This window comes from Camellia sinensis, chromosome 6 (genome assembly GCF_055761805.1).
Source record: "Camellia sinensis isolate YWXY chromosome 6, ASM5576180v1, whole genome shotgun sequence".
Lineage (NCBI taxonomy): Eukaryota > Viridiplantae > Streptophyta > Magnoliopsida > Ericales > Theaceae > Camellia > Camellia sinensis.
The window spans coordinates 187,775,691-187,798,361 of record NC_138966.1 but is presented as its reverse complement, the minus strand read 5'-3'; positions in this window follow the sequence as shown (position 1 = coordinate 187,798,361).

Genomic DNA, 22,671 nt, shown 5'->3' with positions numbered 1-22,671 from the left:
AGTAAGTAGATAGGTCTGATCAACACATTTTTAGCCGAGATAAGGATCAAGGCAAAAATCTCGGCTACAAAGGCTTTGCAATTTCCCAAGTTTTTTAGCCGAGATAAGGATCTCAATTCGAAAAAGGTAGGCAGTATAAGTGTAGACGTCCCCGAACATCTCGGGAAAATCCCGTTTTGTTCATTGGGCTTACTACAGTTCGGACTCAAATGTCACAGTTCTGAATCTAATCCCGCAAAGTGCAATGTGAGGCCGATAAATCACCAAAGAGTCCAAATCTAGCAAATCGTTTTGAAAAACTGATTTTTAGAAAGAAGTGCCAAACATGGACTGCTTTGCCAGATACAGAGTCGCCACCTAAATATTTTATTTTGAGAGAATTTAGAAAACCCTGACTCGTGCCTAAGGCCACATGTCTGTCATCAGCAAAGTTGCCTCGGCTCGGGAACTTGGGTATGATTGGAGAAGGTCATGCAATGAGCACCCTCGCTCGCCCGATCAAAGATCGGCCACTACTAAACATGATATCGAGTTTTTGAAAACACATGCGCTCTTATTCCGGTTTATTAGCCTAGGATTACTATGTGATGCACACAACATACAAGTATAGACTAGATCGCCTGAGTTGGAACAAAACATTTCATGTTTGTTTATTTGAAAATAGTTTGATGGTGCTACTCGCAAGTAGGCTAAGACGTGGATTTGCCACCCTCAAGTGGGCTTAGAAAACAGGGTGATTTGCCACTCTCAAGTGGGCTTAAAACTCGCAATTGATGAATTGCTCCAATTCAAGTAATCTAACCTTCACCCACAGGCATTCAGGTAGGTATATCACATAATCAGTTAGCCTCATGGCAAGCATGCTATCATGGCAGTCACTCACATGCATGCAATGATGCTAAAGCATAAACACTCACCGAGTACTCCGAGCCAAAGAAATAAGCTAATTAGAAATCATGCATGAATCCTAACTATGCTGAGATATCTAATGCAACACATGCAGGATGCAACTAAGATAGGCTCGGCTATTCTAAAATGGCATATGAGATGTTACAGATAACATGTATTCAACTTGGAATTGAAATACAATGCAATTAGTATGATGCGCCGAGCCCGGTGCATGCAAGACAGATGAGTGGATGCAATCATGCGAGCATAAGGATGCTAATTGAAACATGCCCTAAAACTAACCATCATAAGCTAGTAAATAAAAGGGAGAAAGACGTGGGGTTGGAAGACATGCATCACACACACACACACTTATTACAACAGTTGGCCCTCTCGACAGAGGGTCCGAATAAATAATACAACACCAACTAGCTAATCTAAGCTAATCTAATTAAGCTAGTTATTACACAACCAAAATGAATAATAAATTACAGCTAATTATTACACAACATTAACTAAGTAAGCAATCTAAATAAGCATGTAAACCAAATGAAATAGGCTGCCACAGCTCTACTTTGGATGACCAAGGATGGATGCATGCTTGAGTTGCCTCGTTCGGAAATCCTTCGCGACGCCCCAACTCGCCTTTGTTTGCAATTGATCTCAGAAACTTGCACAAAACTCCAGAGAGATGAAACTCCACCCTGGGAATATGTGGGAAGGCTACCGACCAGCTTATAGGCATGGGAGATCAACTACCGACCACCTTTTGTGGTAGAAACCAAAGAAGGCGGTCGGCCTGCCAAGAAACCTGGTCGGCCGACCAGTTTCTTCTCCTAGATTATGTTTTTCTGCAACAAAGGGAAAGAGAGAGGCACGACAAGGTATTTGCAACACATGTGTGCATGACCACTCTCCCCGTCATTGTATTAGCTCTAGGGAGTGTAGCCCTCGACCCTTGGGCCACCGGGCGCGCATCTCGATGCATGATGGCCGAGGAGTCGAATTGCACGACTCAATGTGAAATGAATGCATATACAAGCTCCTAAAGCCAACAACTCCGTCATGGGTAGTTAAGAGTGTCGGCGACCGAGAATCGAGGCACGTTTCGTCACTTTGAGTACGAAACGTCCCTCGTTTCCCGTGTTCAAACTAACTCTTATTCCGAACACAATGCAACAAACAATGGCATGCACAATGCGACTTTAAGTATGCAACCTAAATGCTATGCAACTAAGTGATGTAAACATACAAAGGGTGATGTGCAAACATGCAACTAGCATACACAATGCTATGAACTAACAATGGCATACTCAATGCACATGGTACTTAGCATACACAATGCACCTAAGAACTAACATACATAATGAGATGAACAAGGCATGCACAATGCAATGAGCAATCATGCGACAATGTGGCATACTCAATGCTATGGAATACAATGGCATACTCAATGCAAAAATAAACTTAAACCAAAATGAATGGGCCTTAGCCACACCCAAATCAGTGGCCAAACATGATGAAAACAAGACTCCAAAACTCATGCTAGCATACACAATGCAAGGACCTAAGCCCAAGGGCACAAAATGCAACTCTACAAAAGAATTGAAAAGATGAAATAGGGCATACAATGACACATGTTCCAGCTCTGAAATGACATACAAAATGGCTCCGAATCATGCAAACAACTCACACAATGCATGTTGAAAGGCTCAAGTACCGAAGCTAGTGAAGCACATTACACTAGAGGCATGCAAGGTGATGCTCAAATGATAAAACCAACTCTAAACAGACCTTAAGCAGGCCCAAAATAGTGGCAAAATGAGCCAAGATGGTGGCTTGAAAGGCATAAGAATGAAGCTCAATGTAAAGGCTCATAAATGGGGTATAATGATGCAACTCTTAAACATATTGAAAGAGTGACAAACATGAGAATATGGCCAAGAAATAAACTCTGAAATATCATGCTCAATGATGCTAAAACATGCAAACACCTCAAGTTAAGCATGCAAGGGGATTCAAAACTCAAGGCTAAGTAAGGCTATTACACTACAACCATACATGGAAAACATCATTCGACCAAGGGACCTCAAAACAGAGCGAAGGTAGCCCAAAATATGAACAAAATCAGTTTGGAGCATGGCCAAAATATGCTAGCATAGAGGGCCAAAACAACATGCATTATAAGCTAGTGAACATGATTTACACTACAAGCATGTGAAGCATATGGGAGGCTACCAAACCAGCCAAAAACAGAATCATGGCATGCCAAATGATGGCCAAAAACCCACTGAAACATGACCAATACATGCAAGAATGATGTGTTACTTTGATAGGCTATGCAATGGATTGTTCTACACATGCAAGAGGCAAACAAAAAGTGACCAAACCAGCCATAGACAGAGTCTAGGCAGGTCCTAAAAGTCAGTAAAAAGGGCCTGAACCAAGGCTAGGAAGTGTGGAAACATATGCTCCCTTGGAAAGCCAAAAATGCAAGCAAACAAGGCCAAAAGAGAGAGAGTCACCCCTCTCTGATTTTGGCCCTCAAAACCACATGCCAGCCACTAAATATCCGCTGGATTTCAGTGGCTAAAGGGCCAAGCAAAGCTTAATATAAAGGTCTCATGGCATGGCTCAAAACAAGGCTAAATAGAGCATGCAAGAGGGTAGATGACCCCCAATACCAAAAGAGCCTTAAACAAATATGAAAATCATTTAAATATGAACCTTTTTTCAGTTGACAAGAAAGCTCAAATGCAAATGAGGCTAAGATAAGGATCAAAATAATGCTTAAAAGAGGGAAAAGTGATTACCCTTGAAGCTCAGCAAAACCTGTAAACTTTGGGACCAAAAAACTAGCTCTTTGACCTCTGAAAACAACCTCCAAGAACCTCAAATCAATGGTGGAAGTGTATGGCTATGAGGTGTAGTGTAAAAGGGACAAGAACAATGCACCTTATGAGCCAAAATATAGAGATATAGAGAGATATGTTATGTATTGTTTTGCCTTAGAGAAATTCTGAACCTGTGCAAAGGAGAGGGAGGGTCTCTCTTATAGACAAACAAGGCCAAAGCTTCATCAAGAAGCTAAAAACAAGGCTCAAGACGTGTATGGAGGATACAGTCTGTGCCTTCCAGCTGGCACAGCTAGCACCCACTTAAACAGACAAAACAGGAGAGAGCTGGCCAACCAGAAAAGGTGGTCGGCCGACCACTTTCCTTGGTCGGCCGACCAGGGTAGGTGGTCTCCCACACAAAAAAGTGGTCGGTGGCTCCATTTGGTGGTCTCCACTTTGAAAGCAAGCTAGTGGTGTGGTGGGAGACCAGCAAATGTGGCCCAAAGACTATGAAAATCAGCTTCCCGACAAGAAAATCGACTGGTGGGAAGAAAGTGGTCTCCAAGGAGAAAAGGCGGTCTCCCACCCTTGTACCACCTCCCAAACAAGGAAAACAAGGTTCATGCCAAAAATGAACCAACACGGATGCAAAACGAGAGTTCGGAGGGCAAAGCACGCGGTCGGGTGCCCCGAAAACTGGCTGTTGAGCACCAAAAGTGGTGTACGGCCACAAAAGTGGTCTCTCGGACCACAGTGTCCCTCTAGATAGAGGAAACAAGGTATGTTCCAAAAACCGTACCAAACGGAGAATGTTAAGCGGTCCCAAGTCAAGGCGTGCGGCCGACGGCTCCAAAAACTAAAAACAAGTCTCCAAACGGGAATAGTGGCCTACGACCATGAAAAGTAGCCTACGACCACTGAGAGATGGTCTACAAGACCTCTCCCTCCCTTCGGGAAGAGAAAACAAGACCTGGTCCGTAGACCGAATCAAGGCACAAAAAGTTCCGAGGCTCGGAGGGTAAGGCTCTCAGCCAAAACGCCGAAACTTCAGAACGAGCACAACATGTACCATCACCGAGCGCTCAATCGATGACGTTTGTGTCTTAAGGTCGGTCAAAAATAAGGTGTCTACAATAAGGAACGACCGAGCTAACTAGGCCGGCTAGGCTTGTATTAAAGATAATACACTAAAGAGGAAAAAGTGCTATAACCGAACAAAAAGATGTGAAAAAAGAAAGATTTCATTCATTGATAAGAAATTACAAAAGGTGTGGCGTTTTAGCCCGGTTACGTTACAAACAAAAAAGAAAACAGAAAATGAGCCTTAGGCAAAAAGGTCGTCAAGGTCAGTGTCCAGGTTAACCCGGACTTCACCACTGGGTAGGCTGGTTTCGGCGGCTGTCTCTTAGGATAGGTCGGTCAAGGGTACCCCGTCAACCGTACTTAGCATAGATTGGCTAAGCGGATCCACTCGAGCAGGCTAAAGACTAAGGTCAGTGTTAGCAAGTGGGGCATTATTTGGATTAGGGTTCTCTTCTTCCTCCTCCCTTTCTTGAAGAAACTTTTGCTGGACCGCGTTTGCATAGTCTGTTATATTGCTCTGTATAAAATGAGAGAGAGGGTTCAGAAAGACTTCAGAATCGGGCCCCTGACCGAGCTTGGCAGCTGCAACCTTCCATCCGCATTTAAAAAAATATTTTTTGACGCCTCGCATTGTTAGACGTAGAGCTCCTCACCTTCTTTAAAACCACGATCCTCAGCGTCCTCCATTTGCTTTTGCAATGCTTTTATTTCGGTGTCTTTTTTCTTCTCTAACTTCGCCAACTCTTGCAGATAGTGATCTTTTTTCTTGGCTAGAGCTTTTTGCTTGTCAGCCTCTGCCATGTTGACCAGCTCGGCTAACCTTGCATTCTCAGATTCCAACTTGGTTAGCTTGGCCTTAGCCTCTTTCAATTCGGCCGCTTTGGCATCAGCATCAGCGACGGCCGACCGAGCCATTTTCTGTAGCTCAAGGACACGTTTGTGAGCCACTTGGATCTTTTGTAGGGCCTGCACAACATTTAGAGTGGTGATATAAAAACCAAGCATTGGGTGCATGATGGTATCAATTATTGAGTTGCAGGGATTTCAGATTTCACCAAAATCATAGACTTGGACGTCGAGCGAATGGCCTTCAGCTCAGTCAAACCCTTGTGCCGCTCCATGTCGGCTAGCAGGCAGATGCTTTTCGCTAAGTTGAAAGCTAGAAGGTGATCCTTCTCAGCACTGACAGAGTCAATGGTAGTTACTGCACGACCCTTGAAGAACACAGTTGGTGCCCACACCGGAGGGGATGGAGGACTGAAAGGGCTTGGCCGGTTATGACCTTGGGGCATACTGACTTCTGACCGCTCGATTTCTGGCGGCTCGGTGTCATCTTCGTCTGTCAGGCGCTATGGCGCAACCGAGCTGGTACGGGGCCGTTTGTTTGGCTGAGATGACGCAGCTCGGATAGTTAGAAAGGCCACCACAGCGTCGCGTGATTGACTAGCCTATGGTATCTTGGCTTGAACCTTAGCAATAAAAATTGAGGTTTGCTCGGTGATAAGGGCACGAACGGCTCGTCGCTTGGCCATTTCTTGCTCTTCAGTCAGAGGAATGAGGTTGATTTGGGACACGTTTGGGTTATGGTTCAAGGAGAAAATCAGTAACTTTGGTTTTTCTTTTTCCACTATACCAGTAGGTCGGCTCAAAATTTAAGTGCTCGGCCCAGTCTTAGTTGCGGTAACGGAGCGTAGCGCGAAGGGCATCTTGGTTCGCATAAGCGTAGGTAGACTTAAGGTGATTCAAATCTGTAAAAATTAAAATGGCCATGGGTTAGTACGGCAGTAGTATGTGAAATAAAGAAGGAACTGAACTAAATTGTTCTTACCAGTGGTTCCCTTGTTCCAGTTAATATTTTGGCCTGATATAGGGGCTTCGTTGTCCTCAAAATCGTTCAAATCCTTGTCTAGTGTGCCTTTGATAATTTTCTCTTGGCCTTTTCTGATTCGTAGGTAGTAGACCCAACCATCGTCATTTTGACCAAGAGAATATTGATGGGAAAACTAGGCCAATTTGAGGTTGAGGCCTAGACGACGGTTTAGTTTGGCCACGTCGTTGATTATTCTATAACTGTTGGTGGATAACTGGGTAGGGCATAAGTGGGTTTGTCTTAGGAACTTGCATATTAAAGGCTGAACAGGGAACTGAAGTCCACCTTCAACAATGGATAAAAGGGTGAATGGACAAAACCGGGCTTGCGCCATGGTGTGGTTTCTAGCTCGGCTAGTGTGAATTGGACGTTGTCAGGGATGTTGTATTCCCTCTGAAACTCGGTTATCGTGCCTAGTGAGCTTACCATAAATCAGTACTTGCCCATGTGTAGAAATTTAATGTTCTAGGAGGTTATACGGCGGCCTAGTTCGGCGATAAGACGAGCGGAGGTGGGCTCAGTTGAGCAATATCGCCAAGGGGCAAAGTGCAAGGGTGTGCCTAGCCAACCTAGTCAAGTCTGCAAAGTGGAAATAGAAAGGGGTTATGACCAAGTCATTAAACCGGGCTAAATAACAAGTCAAGACTGATGAAGTCTAAGCTCGGCAAAATGTAGGCATGTACATGGGTTTGTGTTCGGTTAGGGAACAGTTGGAAAACATAAATATTTTGGTTCGGAGAACCGGGGTATAATCAGTTCGGTTAAGGGACTTGGGCTTTCATGCTCGTACACTTACTTATCACATTTTAAATTTCTTATACACATTTTTTCATGTGAAACTAGCCTGAATGAATATCAATTCAAACCAAATGACACATGTGAAGCAAGAGAGGGGCCAAGTCTATAAGCATGACTTTTCCCGAAGGTAAGGAGGCATGTAGGGAGAACTATTTTAGTCCGATCCGTGGAGATCCATCTATACCCGTACGAATAGGACAAATTTTACCTAACTTGAGTTCATGACGAACTTTTATGGTTTTCTGGAGCATGATTGCACAATTTTTCCTGCAACATGATTCCTGTAAACTTGTGTATACGAATGTGATATGAATTGCTAGGCTATGCTTCATTCTATCATGCTGCTCTCTGTTTATTTGTTGGTCGATCACCTTTTTCTATTTTTGGTTCAACTTTTGCTGTTTTCACACTCTCGTCTCCAATTGAATTTGCGGTTAAGCCTCTTGTTTCAAATAAGTTGACAAATGTTTTAGGCTTTATTTTGGCTTTAGTGAACTTTTTTCAACTTTTGAGTCAAAATATGATACTTTTTAGGTTCATCTAGACTTGACAATCCTAATTTTTTTGTTTTTTGTTATGTTTTTTTTTTTTAAAGAATTAGAAGGGAAAAAGGGGGACAATTTTTATAGGCTTTTTTAATAAAATTTGATTTATTTCCATTTTTAATAAGCTTTTTTAATAAAATTTGACTTATTTCCATTTTATAGATAGCAAAGGATGTTTGTAGGGAACAATTTGTATTTTATAGACTACCGAAACTTCTCTTAACAAACCCAAATGGTTGCAACGCATGAAAATGCTAGAGATTGTCAACCACAACCAATGTTGAACCCGTGTAGGTTAGCCTTTTGAAGTCTTTTATATACAATAAATTCTTTCCTCGAGTTTACCTTGCAACTTGAGGGTTGATATATGCTCCAGATTGATCACGGTCTGGGCCAGGAAACTCAATAACCAGAGGCTGCCAAACAATAAAATTTGAATTCACATGCTTAAGGAGTTGTACTTGTAAAAGTAGGGTGTTGGGTTCTACTTTTCAAAATTTCAGCTTACAATGTTTTAAAGCCAATTTTTTAAAGTCAGGTTTTGGATGTTTATTTTTAAAACTAGCTTATTTTAAGCTAAAATCAACTTTTGTTAAGTGGAAGCAAACAAGGGTTGTCCCGATTGTTTTGTGAGATACCCTTGCTTATGGCAGAACTTTAATCGTTAAACATGTGGCAAATCTATGACTTTCATTGAGGCCATGAAATATATTGAAAGGCCATCCTTTGACTAGTGGAACTTTAGTTGATCGAAACCTCTTCCTCTATGTCCGTCGAATTTTAGCTGTTTGCACTTTTTAGGTTTTGAATGGTAACCGGTTTATACTTTTTGTTTAAACAACAAACACCATGGACCCAGAATTTGGGGATCTTTGTTTGCCTCCGCAAGTTCAAAATCTATCTGCCTGCCAAACCATCAGGCATGAGGTGCATAGTGTGCATAAAACTCCATTGAAATTACCTGGAAAATGTGCAGTTACTGAAACCCATTCAGTGTTTTCATTCTGGGTTTCAATGCTTCCATATACCTGTTGATCAACTAGCCTTAATCCCAATTACTTGGTGTTGGGTACAAGGATTTGTTTTCTCGTATTGACTATATTCAAAGCCATAACTGGCAAGTCCAAGGCAATCATTTCCTTTCTAGTTTTCTCTTAGGCTGTGTTTGGATCATAGATTTGTGTAGGAATTTGTGGTGGAAAAAGAAAAGAGGAGGGAAATGTTAAAAAATAAAGCTTATGTTTTAGTCTCATTTTCATCCCAATCTCTTACTTACACACATCCCTACTGAAATCCAAGATTCAAACACAGCATTATGTTTCTATCTTCCCTTGACATGACTTGTAAAATGGTGTGGACATATCTTCCCAATGTCTTAGTGTGTGAGTAATTTTCTGACCATACTGCCCGTTTAGTAATCAGCTAGAGAGCACTGGCAGAATAGATGGCTTCAGCTAACCTGTAACAGAAAGAAAAGGCTCCGGCGGTGGCTCTTCTACTCGGGGGCACTCCGACGATCAAGTCAGTATATCTCCCAAAGATAATTAAGTGCTAAACTCACTACTCAAAGCATAAAATTGCGTACCTTAGACCCACGGGGGTGCCTCTCTTTTATAGTTAACTCAATCCTAGTCCCACTAGAAGCCTAACTTCTATGGATTCCAACTCAATACTTACTTTGGACTCTTCAAAAGATAAATATAAACTCCCTAAGAGCTTTATCCTCATCTTGACTAAGTCTCCTCTTTATTCTAGGACTCTTGTCCCTTATCTTTTATCCTCTTATCTCGGATTCCGATATCTTCGAAGATAACCTCAGCCTTGCCGAGATAACCTCGGCATCACGACCAGGACACGTGGTACCTCGGCTGACATGTCGACGTCACCTTGCCACGTGTTGGTACTCAGAAATATATCTCCACAACTGCCCCTAGGTTCTATTTCCTCGGCATTCTGAGGTATTGGAACCTATATTGGTACTTCCTCCTATATATCGGCTTAAGAACTCCTCAGCTGAGATCATTCATTTCAGGCCGACACGTTTTCTTCAGAGAACAAGAATTCCAGTGAACTCTTTCACGTGTATGAGCTGTCACGCATCACTTATTCAACCGTTTCATTCACGCGTCTTTACCTCATTGGACCGTGTTTATGACGCGCTTGCAAGCCGTCTCTCCCTCACGTGCGTCGTCTGACGCATACGTTCTTCTAGGCGTATTGATTACTTTTTGCCGCCGTTTTCATTTTTGACAAAAACTTTTCCTCTTTCTTCATTTTTCCACTTTTGCATATGATTTCTCTTGCTTTTTCTCTCTCTAAACTCTTTCTTTCGAATCCGCCTTTGCTCAAGCTCCAAGCTCTACAATTGTCTTCCGTTCTCCCTTCTTGTGAAGCTTTCGTCGTTCTCGTTACATCTGTAACTGTCGTCTGACTTCGGCAATCTTCATACCGGCTTCACTCTTTTCTGGTAAGCTACTGTTCTTTTCGTTTTCAATTCTGTTGATATTCTTCATTACTTGTTTCCTTTACTGCATCTATTGAAACTTTTAATTTGTGATTTCATACACCTGAATGTGTCCTTCCCATGATTTTGCCCTTTCCCATATCCTGAACATACGCCTTGTTTCACTACTTCCCTGTATCTTTGTCACTAATCTTGGCCTTGTATTTCTTGTATTCTTTATGCTCTTGATAAACCATCTTTGTTCTTGATTCTGAAATTCCATTCTTGTTTTCTGTTTTTTATGTCTTTTCCAGATTTGTGCCTTTGATCTTCATCTCCATATTTAGGTTTGGGATTTGTTTGTAGAACCCACGATTTAGAGCAAAATTGAAACATTCCTTACAAATTTCTGTACCAGACCAAACCTAGGTTTTTGCCGAGGTCCCATCAACAAGAAATATCTTCTTTCTGAATTCAAACCCTTCTAATTTAGGCTGATATCATGGGTATGTGGAGACATAGGGTAGATACCCCGACCAAACTTGAGTACTTTAGGCAAGAGTTCTCCATCCCTGCCGATGTCCATCTGAGGCTGGCTGGGGATGATGACTCCATCATGCCTACAGAAAACGCCATGCCTTTTCCCATTGTAGCTTTTACTGAGTGCGGACTCCAGCTTCCACTCAACATCCTTTTTCGCGAGATTCTTCACTATTATAAGTTGGACCCCATGCAACTGGCAATCAATTCCTATCGAGTGATCTTTGGTGTCATAGCCTTAGCTAAACAGGAAAACGTTAGGATCACCCTAGCTGATATCCAGTATTGCTATACCATGTGTGCCCTTAATTTGAAAGAAAAAGGCTACATTTATTACCTTAAGCCGAGGTCTACAGAATTCAAAATCGTAGTCGACCTCCCAGACTCCAACAAAGGGGCTGGAGATGACTATCTCATTACCTCGGGAAATTGGGAGTTTGCTCCAGACGAGGACATCCATCTCTACCCTCTTCCCCGATCAGTTTTAGAGGGCAAGGGTAAGAAACCAGTATTCACCTTTGCCTGTTTTCTTTTCGAAGTCTTAAATACTTTGTCTGTTTCTGACGTTTGTTCTTCTTGCAGCTGTTCGTCAGCCACCGAAAAATTTTCGCCAATCCTTTGTTCCCAGTAAGGATTTGAAGAAACTTCTGGACTTGCCAATCCACAAAAGGAAAGCGCTTGTGCTTCTCAATTTTATTCCATCATACAAGTCAACTTTGCTTGACGTTCCCAAAAGGAAGAAGAAAAGCCTTTCTCCACCCTCTGCTATAACCCCGTTGACTGCATCTACATCACGAACAGATTAAGGATCAACATCTGATCCAGCTGATCAGCCATCCACTTCGGCTCCATACCTGGTCCCAATATCAGAGCGAAAACGTCGGCGACGACTTGTCCTTACTGCCGAGATGGGTCGCCCTAAGCCAGTTGCAAAAGATCTTTTGGCCAATATTCCATCATTTATTGATGAGCAACCAGCACAAACCCTTCCTCCACCTAAGCCAAAAAGAATTAAGAAGGACCAACCAAAGGCTAAAGTTACTCAGACTGAGTCTGAGGATGCTTTGCTTATATCAAGGTTGGCTGAGAGTGACAAACCTCAACCCTCTGCTGGGAAGAGGCGCTCGGAAACCCAGCCATCAGAGTCTCCAAAATCTAAAAAGCCGAGGTCTTCTTCCACTACGACTTCGGGATCCAAGAAGAGCAATGCCCCCAGGTCACCAAAAATTACTCTGGAGGACAAGCCAGTCTTGGCTACTGATAGTGCCGATGACATCAATGTCGGCGTAGCCCTCAACATAGCTCTGCTCCTTCCCGGCGATCTTGACCGCAACGTCGAGTTGAGCGAGTACGAGAATTATGCGTTGATGCTTCAATGCTCCGTTCAAGTAAGTGTCTTCTTCTTGGTAATTTTCTTCTTTCTGTTTTGTATTTAGAAAATTTTGCGCTAATTTTTGCCTTGTGTTCTTTCAGGCAATCTAGCATGCCCACTCCTTTTCTGTTCAGTCCTTTGAAAATTGGCAAAAGCTGGCCGACATGAAGAAAGAGTTCTCTTCTCTCCAAAAGATCAATAAGGGCCTTTAATCAAAAATGAAGAAGCTGGAGGATCACGTCGAGGCTGCAGTTAAAGCTCAGAATAATGCCGAAGAGAAGGCTGAGGCTGCTGAGGCTATCAGGAAAGTGGCTGAGTCCCAAAGAAAGGAGGCCGAGGAGAAAATGGCCTAAGCCGAGAAAGAGCTTCAAGAAGCCTTGGCCACCAAAGAGGCTGAAATAAAAGATGCTGATGAAAAGGCATATGCCCAAGGCATGACCGACGTCACAGATGCTTACGAAGAGCAAGTGAAGGAGGCATGCAACAAGGGTTTTACCCTTGGTTGGATATCCCTTCTGAAGAAACTTAACGTCCCAAAGGACTCGCCATTAAGAAAACCTGATGTCATTCCTCTGCCATTTCCTCCATTTTAACCTCCAAATCAAGATGTTGGCGAATCCGAATTCGAGGAAAATGATGAGGGTGATGATCAGGCCTTGGTGAGAAAATCCAAGGATGCCGATGGGGCCAAGTCCCCTCCCCAGAATGAGCAAGTCCTAGACTTGACCCAGGATGAAGAAGGTGATGAGGTTCCCATAGAACCTGTTCCCGAGAATGCACTAGTCGACATCTCCTCTGCGGACAAGAGTGTTGAAGAAACTCTGCAAGAAATTGATGCCGAGATAGCGGCGGATAAGGCTGCTGGGATGTCTTCTCAACCAGCATCTGATCTTCAAATTTAACCAACTGATGGAGAGGAGTCTTAGCTTCATGTTTTTCTTTTGCTTACTTGTATTTTGTTGCTTCTTTATCTTTTGGAACAATGTATGCTTTTTGTATGGCCGATGTGCCCTTTTCTTGGTGAATGAATATAATTTTTCTTTTCTTGTCTTCTCTTTGCTTTGTGCATCATTCTATACTTAGAACATTTTGCATGTCTTATGTACTCTTCCATCTTTGTGCAATCTTCTCGGGGTGACATACCTCGGTTATGTCATCTGACGATTTACCTCGGCAAGTATCTGTCCTGCAAGTTGCTTATAGATTTCAACAAGGATAAACATATACTGGTTTAATCTCAACTTTATAAACTTTTCTCAAGTTATAACAAGTGCCAAACAATGATCTATTTGTAAATTGCTACAAATTTTCACAAGCGTTAAACAATATATATTGGCTTAACTTCAACTTGTAAATTGCTACAAATTTCAACAAGTGAAAATAAACAATTATCTCGGCTTAACTTTAACTTGTAAATTGCTACAAATTTTAACAAGTGTTAAGCATAATCTCGGCTTAACTTCAACTTGTAAATTGCTACAAATTTCAACAAGTAAAGATAAACAATAATCTCGGCTTAACTTCAACTTGTAAATTGCTACAAATTTCAACAAGCGTTAAGCATTACTTTGGTTTAATTTCAACTTGTAAATTGCTATAAATTTCAACAAGTGAAGATAAGTTTAACTTCAACTTGTAAATTGTTACAAATTTCAACAAGTGAAGATAAACAATTATCTCGGCTTAAATTCAACTTGTAAATTGCTACAAATTTCAACAAGTGTTAAGCATTACTTCAGTTTAATTTCAACTTGTAAATTGTTACAAATTTCAACAAGTGAAGATAAACAATAATCTCGGCTTAACTTCAACTTGTAAATTGCTACAAATTTCAACAAGTGAAGATAAACAATAATCTCGGCTTAACTTCAACTTGTAAATTGCTACAAATTTCAACAAGTGTTAAGCATTTGTGCCTTCTCTCTGCCCCCAATGTGAACCTAAGTTCCACTTGGGTTCTCATTATTAGAAACAACATGATGTATCTTTTATCAATTCACAAGTCTTGAAAAATTCTGCTAAGATTTTATTGATGATGTCGGCAAAAAAATAACAACGAACATCTAATGATAGAAAAATTTTAAATTACAAGTGTTCCAGGGTCTTGGCAATGCTTTGCCCTCATTGTCTTCAAGCCGGTATGCTCCATTGCCCAATATCGAAGTGATTCTGTAGGGTCCTTCCCAGTTTGGGCCAAGCTTGCCCTCTCTGGGGTCCTTCTTGTTGCGAACAACTTTTCTAAGGACTAGGTCGCCGACTTGAAAATTCCTTGGATTGACCTTCTTATTAGAAGCTCTAACAAGCTGCTGCTGGTACGTTGCGAGCTGAATTGCAGCTTTCTCCCTTCTTTCTTCTAAGAGATCCAGATCTCGGGCTAGAAGTATGTCATTAGTCCCATTCTCTACTCCTTGGGTTCTGATCCCTAGGATGCCGATCTCTAGTGGGATGACTGCTTCTGTGCCGTAGGCCATGGCAAAGGGGGTTTCCCCTGTTGATCTTCTCGGCGTAGTCTGATATGCCCATAGTACATTGGGCAACTCGTCTACCCACTTCCCTTTTGCTGCCTGCAGCCTCTTCTTTATCCCATCCAAAATTACTTTGTTGGATGCTTCTGCTTGCCCATTGCTTTGGAAAAAACTTGGTGTTGAAAAGTAATTCTTTATTTTGAATTTCGCACAGAAGTTCTTGATGAGTTTGCTGTCAAACTGCATTCCGTTGTTGGCAACTATTGCTCTTGGAACGCCAAATCTGATGATGATGTTTCTCCATATGAAGTTCTTGACGTCCACATCTCAGATTTTGGCAAGAGGTTCTGCTTCTATCCACTTCGTGAAGTAATCTGTTGCTACTACCAAGTACTTCCTTTGCCTAGTTGCTTGGGGCAACTGCCTAATGAGATCCATGCCCCATTGGGCAAATGGCCATGGACTGGATACAAGGTTCAGGTCAGCAGCTGGCTGGTGTATCAAATGTGCGAACCTTTGGCATTGTTCACACTTCTTTACGTAGGCTTCTGTATCTTTTTGCATGTAGGGCCACCAATACCCCTGGGTAATGGCCTTGTGAGCTAGTGATCTGCCCCCAGCATGGCTTCCACAAATCCCTTCATGAATTTCGTATAGGAAATCTTCAACTTGCAAAGGGTGTACGCACCTTAAAAGGGGTCCAGTGAAGGACCTTCTGTAGAGATGTCCGTCCACTGTTAGATTAAATCTTGCCGACTTCAATCTGACCTTGTGTGCTTCCTTATGGTCTTTTGGCAGCTTTTCCTTTTTTAGGAATGCAACAATTGCATCCATCCAGCTTAGTCCTAAGTCCACACACATTGCTTCTTGTTCTGTGATCAGTGGTTCTATGCTCGGGTTTGACAAATAGTCAACCATTATTGTCCTTGTTTTTCTAGTTTGTATTAAACTTGCCAAGTTGGCCAATGCGTCGGCGTGGTTGTTACCATCTCGGCTAACTTGCAGAAGTCAACAGTTGCGAAACAAGGCTGCCAGTCTGATGACTTCCTTTGCGTATGCCGACATCCTCTCATCTCGGGTTGCAAACTCTCCTGTTGTTTGATTTACTATAAGTTGTGAATCACAAAAAATTATTACCTCATCTGCTTCCGCTGCCACTGCCAGCTTTAGCCCTGCAATCAATGCTTCATATTCTGCCTCATTGTTTGAGGCCTTGAACCCTAATCGAATAGACTGTTCCAATATCTCCCCATCAGGAGATATTAACACTACTCCTGCCCCCGCTCCTTGCCGGTTTGAGCTCCCATCGACAAACAGACGAAAAGAGTCACCGATATAAATGCTGCAGGGTCTGAGTTGTTCCTTTCCTTGTTTTTTTGCCTTTGGCTAGGCTTCTCCTTGTTTGCTTGGACATCGTTCATCTTAGCTCAACGGAGCTCGATGTTCGATGGATTCCGGTGTGAATTCGGCCACGAAGCGGCCAAAACTTGTCCCTTAATTGCTGTTTTTGGCCTAAACTCCAGGTCATACTGGCCCAAGGCCACTGCCCATCTTGCTATTCTTCCAGTTAAGTCTCTTTGTTGTAACAAGGACTTCAGTGGGTGCTCTGTTAGCACTATAATCTTGTGCGCTTGAAAGTAATGATTCAGCTTCTTTGAAGCCATTATTAAGGCCAGCATTAATTTCTCTAGTGGTAGGTACCTTGTTTCTGCATCGGCCAAGGTTTTGCTTACATAATAAACAGTCTTTTGCTCCCCCTTTTCCTCTCGGATTAGCACTGCACTTACTGCGTGTTCTGAAATTGCCAAATACAAAAACAGTTCTTCTCCAGGTTCAGGTGTTGAGAGGACTGGAGCCGTGGTCAAATACTTTTTGAAGTCGGCCAAGGTGGCCTCACATTCCTCAGTCCATAGGAAGTCCGTAGCCTTCTTCACCAGGTTGAAGAAAGGTTTACATTTGTCTGAGCTTCTGCTGATGAATCTGTTTAGGGTTGCGGCCCTTCCAGTTAGCATCTGCACCTGTTTTGCCGACGTCGGTCTCTTCAATTCTAGGATGGCCTTGATTTGATCTAGGCTGGCCTCAATGCCCTTTCTTGTTACCAGGTACCCCAGAAACTTACCTGATCCAACTCCAAACGTGTACTTCGATGCGTTGAGTCAGAGCCGGTATGTTTTGAGTATATCAAAGACCTCTTTTAGGTCTGCAAGATGACCCTTAGGTTCCTTGGTCTTCACGACCATGTCATCGATGTAGACTTCTACTGTTCGGCCAATCAGGTGTTTGAACATTTTGGTTACCAGCCTTTGGTAAGTTGCTCCTGCGTTTTTCAACCCGAAAGGCATTACCCTGTAACAGTACAGGCCTTTTGGGGTAATTAATGTAGTTTTTTCTTCGTCTGGGGGGTACATGGCGATTTGGTGGTACCCCCTGTAGGCGTCTAGAAAACTCATTCTTCCATGCCCTGAAGTGGTATCTACTAGCTGGTCAATTTTGGGCGGGGGAAAGCTGTCTTTGGGACAGGCTTTGTTGAGGCTGGTAAAGTCTACGCAGACCCTCCATTTACCGTTCTTCTTCTTTACCACCACTGTATTGGATAGCCATGTTGGGTAGTGTACTTCTCTAATAGCCCTGGCCTCTAGAAGTCTGTCTACTTCTTCTTCTACTGCTTCGGCGTGTATCAACGTCTGTCTTCTGGCTTGCTAAATTACAGGTTTGGCCGATCTGTCAACATTCAGTTTGTGGCATGTGACCTCGGGGTCAATTCCAGGCATTTTGTAAGGTGTCTAAGCAAACACCTCAATAGTTGCTCTCAAAAAAGTTTCCAGCTCTTTTTCCTCTTCTTTGGCTAAGCCTGAGCCGAGAAGAAAGAAGCGTTTTTCGTCCCCATCCTCGACGAGGATTTTCTTCAGTGCCTCTTCGCTCTTCTCGGCTGGCTCCTTGCCGACGTCTTCTAGGACTTCCACGTTCTTATCTTCAATTTCTGCCTTTTCTGGCTCTCGAATGTTGCAGGTGGATTTCATTGCTGCCATGGAGCAATTCTTTGCCTGTAATTGATCTCCCCTAACTTCCTCTATCCCATGCTCTGTTGGGAATCGCAGTAATTGATGCAATGTTGAGGGAACTGCCCCCATTGCATGCAACCATGGCCTTCCCAAGATGATGTTGTAAGGGGAGGGCGTATCAATCACCATGATTTCTGTCTTGATCTTTTTAGTGCCAGCTTGTACTTCCAAGCTTGTTGCGCCCAGTGGCCACGTCGGCGTTCCATTAAAGCCGACCATCGGGACATTGGATTGCTCCAAGTCATCAGGATGAAGGCCCAGCTCTTTGTAACATCTAACATACATGATGTCGCAAGAGCTGCCTTGATCAATCAAGATGCGTTTCACTTGGCATTCCCCAACTTGGAGGGATACTACCAAGGCATCATTATGCGGATGCTGGACCATCTCTAGGTCGGCTTCAGTAAAGGCTATCGTCGGTCCCTGGCATTCTTCAAGCAGAGGTCTTTTATGTCCGACCTGGTTTACGTGTTGTAGGTGTTTTACCTTCTGAGTCTCCCCTCGTATGTCGTTTTCGTTCACCTTTGAGTGAATTACATTAACCACCCGTGGTCCTCCTGCCTGTGGTTGCTGAGCTAGGGGAGGCGGAGCTACTGGTGCTTGAGGCAATCTTGCCTGTTCTTCTCTAGTCCTGGCCTCATCAACAAGGTCCCTCAGATGACCTTGCCTTACCAAGTCTTCTAAATGTGCTTTTAGGGCTCTACAGCCCTGAGTTGGGTGCCTTTCTTCATTGTGGTAAGCACAACGCCTACCGACGTTTCTTCCCATAATTCCTCTGGTGTTCTTGTCGGTCCTCTAAAATAGGGTTGGTTTCGTATTTGATCCAGGACTTTTTGGACCGAGATTCGGAACACAGTCGTCACTGCCTGTTTAGCCCTCAATTCCATTTCTTGTTTGATCGATCCATTGTTACTTCGGCTTCGCTTCGGCAAGCCGTTTCCTTTCTCTTGCTTTGTCTCTTTGTTTCCCAACGCATCCTCCTCAGCTCTGGCGTACTTCTCGATTCTCGCCATGAGTTCTTCCATGCTTTTTGGCAATGTCTTTGCCAAAGACTTCCGTAGTGGACAGTCATCTTTCAGGCCGTTCTTGAAAGACACGACCGCCACCTCTTGGTTGCATTCGGGTATTCGATTGAACACCTCGTAGTACCTTTTTGCGTAGGCCCTAAGGCCTTCATCCTTGGAGATTTTTAAAGCCATCAGTGCATCGACCCTCAGGGGCTGTAGTTTGTTCGTCACAAACCTGGCCACAAACATCTTGGCCAGGCCTTCCCAAGTCTTTACGCTTCCCTTTGGTAGTTTATGGAACCAATCTGATGCAATCTCCCCAAAGGATGAGGGGAATACTTTGCAGAGCAACGACTCATTCCCACTATATAATGCCATTGAATTCAGGTATAGTCCAACGTGAAAGTTGGGATCTGACTTACCGTCATATATTTGGAACCTCAGCATACTGAATCTCTTTGGTGCTTCAAATTTGTCCAGTTCCACCGAGAATGGTGTCCTCGGCTTAACCGGGGAAGTTACCTCGGCTTCAGCATTCTGTTGCTTCCTCTTGAGATAATCTCTCAAGTCTTATTTACTCCTCCCTGGAGCTCGGCTATCTTTGGACTTCAATCTCCTCGGCACACTACTTTCGGCCTCGTGGTGGACCCGTTTTGATCTCTCTCCATGGGTTGTGTCAAAGTAGAGCGCCTGCCCTTGAACATGTCGATGTTCTTTGGGCTCTGGGTCCTTCGTGTGATACGTTCTTCGGGACTCCTCTCGTCTCGACTTCTCTCGTCCGACTTCCCTGGAAGGTTAGTGAGAGTGCCTTCCGCTCCTAGTGTGCTAAGGGGCTTTGGGGATTGTTCTTCTTCCTCCCTTCTGGGTATTAGTTGTTGGCATCGGCGTATCCTGCAACAGGTACGGTGGCTGGATGACATTGTTTTGCATCATGAAGTTGATGACCGACTGCAGGTCTGCCAACTTGTTTGCTAATTCTTTTACTTTTTCATCCCTTCGTAGGCACCTATCCCTCCATACCTGGAGGTTATCTTCGTTATAGTACCTGCTTTGGTCTGTCTTCTTCGAAGTGTCGCCCTCTTGGCCGACGTCTTTCTCTCCGTGGCCCTGGTCACGAGTTTCTGCATTGCAGTTGTCTCCTTCGACATCAAGGTCTATAAGTCTGCCACTCCCAGCAGGAGTGTCGTCCCCTATCTTTTCCTTCTGTGCATTACTGGCCATCTATTCTTCTAATTTCCCACAGACGGCGCCAAATTGTGTGAGTAATTTTTTGATCACACTGCCCGTTTAGTAATCAGCTAGAGAGCACTGGTAGAATAGATGGTTTCAGCTAACCTGTAACAGAAAGAAAAGGCTCTGGCGGTGGCTCTTCCACCCGGGGGCACTCCGACAATCAAGTCAGTATATCTGCCAAAGATAATCAAGTGCTAAACTCACTATTCAAAGCATAAAATTGCATACCTTAGACCCACGGGGGTGCCTCTCTTTTATAGTTAACTCAGTCCTAGTCCCACTAGAAGCCTGACTTCTATGGATTCCAACTCAATACTTACTTTGGACTCTTCAAGAGATAAAGATAAACTCCCTAAGAGCTTTATCCTCATCTTGACTAAGTCTTCTATTTATTCTAGGACTCTTGTCCCTTATCTTTTATCCTCTTATCTCGGATTCCGATATCTTCGGAGATAACCTCGGCCTTGCCGAGATAACCTCGGCGTCACAACCAGGACACGTGGCACCTCGGCTGACACGTCGACGTCACCTTGCCACGTGTTGGTACTCAGAAATATATCCCCACACTTAGGGAAGTTTCTGTACTCTTTGAGAATTTGACTAATGAATCTCTAACATTATCTAATGCAAGTCCATCAGATTTGCAGATTAAAGAAATAGAATTGGGCCTCTTGGTGTCTAAGTTTTGTTTCTCATAGCAAGTTCAGTGTGAGAAGCGTCAACACAATCATCATGGAACAATTCAGCAAAAATGTAAACTTGGTAATTTCCAAAGAATTTGAAATCATGCTTCTATAGAAGCTAAACCAAGTAAAAGAGTTTCAATGATGTTTAATATATTAGAAATCCTGTTTTGTCTTGGTTCATTCTGTTTCATGCATACACTACAAGAAATTTAACTTTGGCGACTAAATTTTAAGTCGCCGAAAGTACGATTTTAGTCACCGAAAATTTTGCCTGACTAAATATTTTGGTCGCTGGAAGGGTCGCTGGAAGGTTGTCGAGGAAGGTATTGGTGACTAAAAAATATTTAGTCGCCAAAAGTCCTATAAATAGCGACTAATATTTTTAGTTGCCAAAAATCTCATTTTCCTTTACTAAAACTTTAGTCACCAAAACTTGAAGTATCTACAGCGACCAAAATTTTAGTCGCCAAAGGATTTTTTTTAATCTTATTTTTTTAGCTATTAAATTCTTAGTCGCCTAAAGTCTGCTTTTATTTTAGCCACTAAATATTTAGTAGCCAAAAGTTTTTTTTTTCCATTTTATTTTTAGCTACTAACTATTTAGTCGCTAAAAATATTTACTTCATTTTTGGCTATTAATTGTTTAGTCGCCATAAACATAATTTTATTTTATTTTTTAATTAATTTGTCTACAACATGTATGTATTTCATGCAACCTGGAACATATATATAAATAAAACAATATATCTATTATCAATTATTCCGCAATTTGCATTCATTTCACTTTCAACCATCCAAAAAGGAATAACTTTTAATGTCAAATTTCATACAAATTAAGTACATTCCAACCTAAAATACTAATTAGTGTGTTTGGTTTGAGTTTTCTGGATTAAGTTTTTTGAAAATTGAGTTTTTTGGTTTTCGTATTCTTTTGTTTTTAGTGAATATTTTTTAAATTTTAAACATTTTTTTTACTTTTTTAGATGCACCTTTGTTAGCTGTATCTAAAAAGTAAAAAGTTTGTGAAAAAATATTTTAAAAAATTAATAAATACATAAAAATACAAAAAATATACTGAATTTTTGTATTTTTTTATATTTTTGGTATTTGGTGAATTTTTAAAAGATTTTTTTTACAATTTTTTTTTTTTACTTTTTAGGTGTATTTATGTTAGGTGTGTCTAAAAAGTAAAAAAAAAAATTGCTTAAAATATTAAAAAAATTCAGTAAAAACAAAAAAACACGAAAAATAAGAAAGTATAATTTTCTTAAAAGTATTTTCTGAAAAATGAAAACAAGCAAGCAATTATTCCATACAAAACAAAGAATCATTCTAAAACATGTCCTCCGTACACAAATATATTCACTACCATGCCAAATATATTCCCTAAAGAAGATATCACTACAAGAATCTGCACTTTTAGCGACCGTTTTTCGCCACCAATATAAAAGTTGGTCGCTAAAAGTTACATTTTGGCTACCAAATATGAGTTAGTCGTGAATGTTCATTGTTTTTGGCGACCAAATATGAGTTGGTCGCAGAAGGTCATATTTTGGCGACCTAAATTAAAGTTGGTCGCAAAAAATGGTATGCTTTTGGTGACCAGCTTCAAATTTGGTCGCGGAAGGTCACCTTTTGGCTACCAAAAATTAAGTTGGTCGCGAAAAATCAAAATAAGTTGGTTGTGGAATTAGCGATCAAAAGTTGTTGCCAAAAACTTATTTTTAGTGACAAAAAAAATTTTTAGTCGCCGTATATTGAGTTTTGGCTACTAAAACAATTTAGTTGCCGAATGGAAAATAAAAAATAATTTTTTATCATTTGGCAACCAAAATTTTCGTC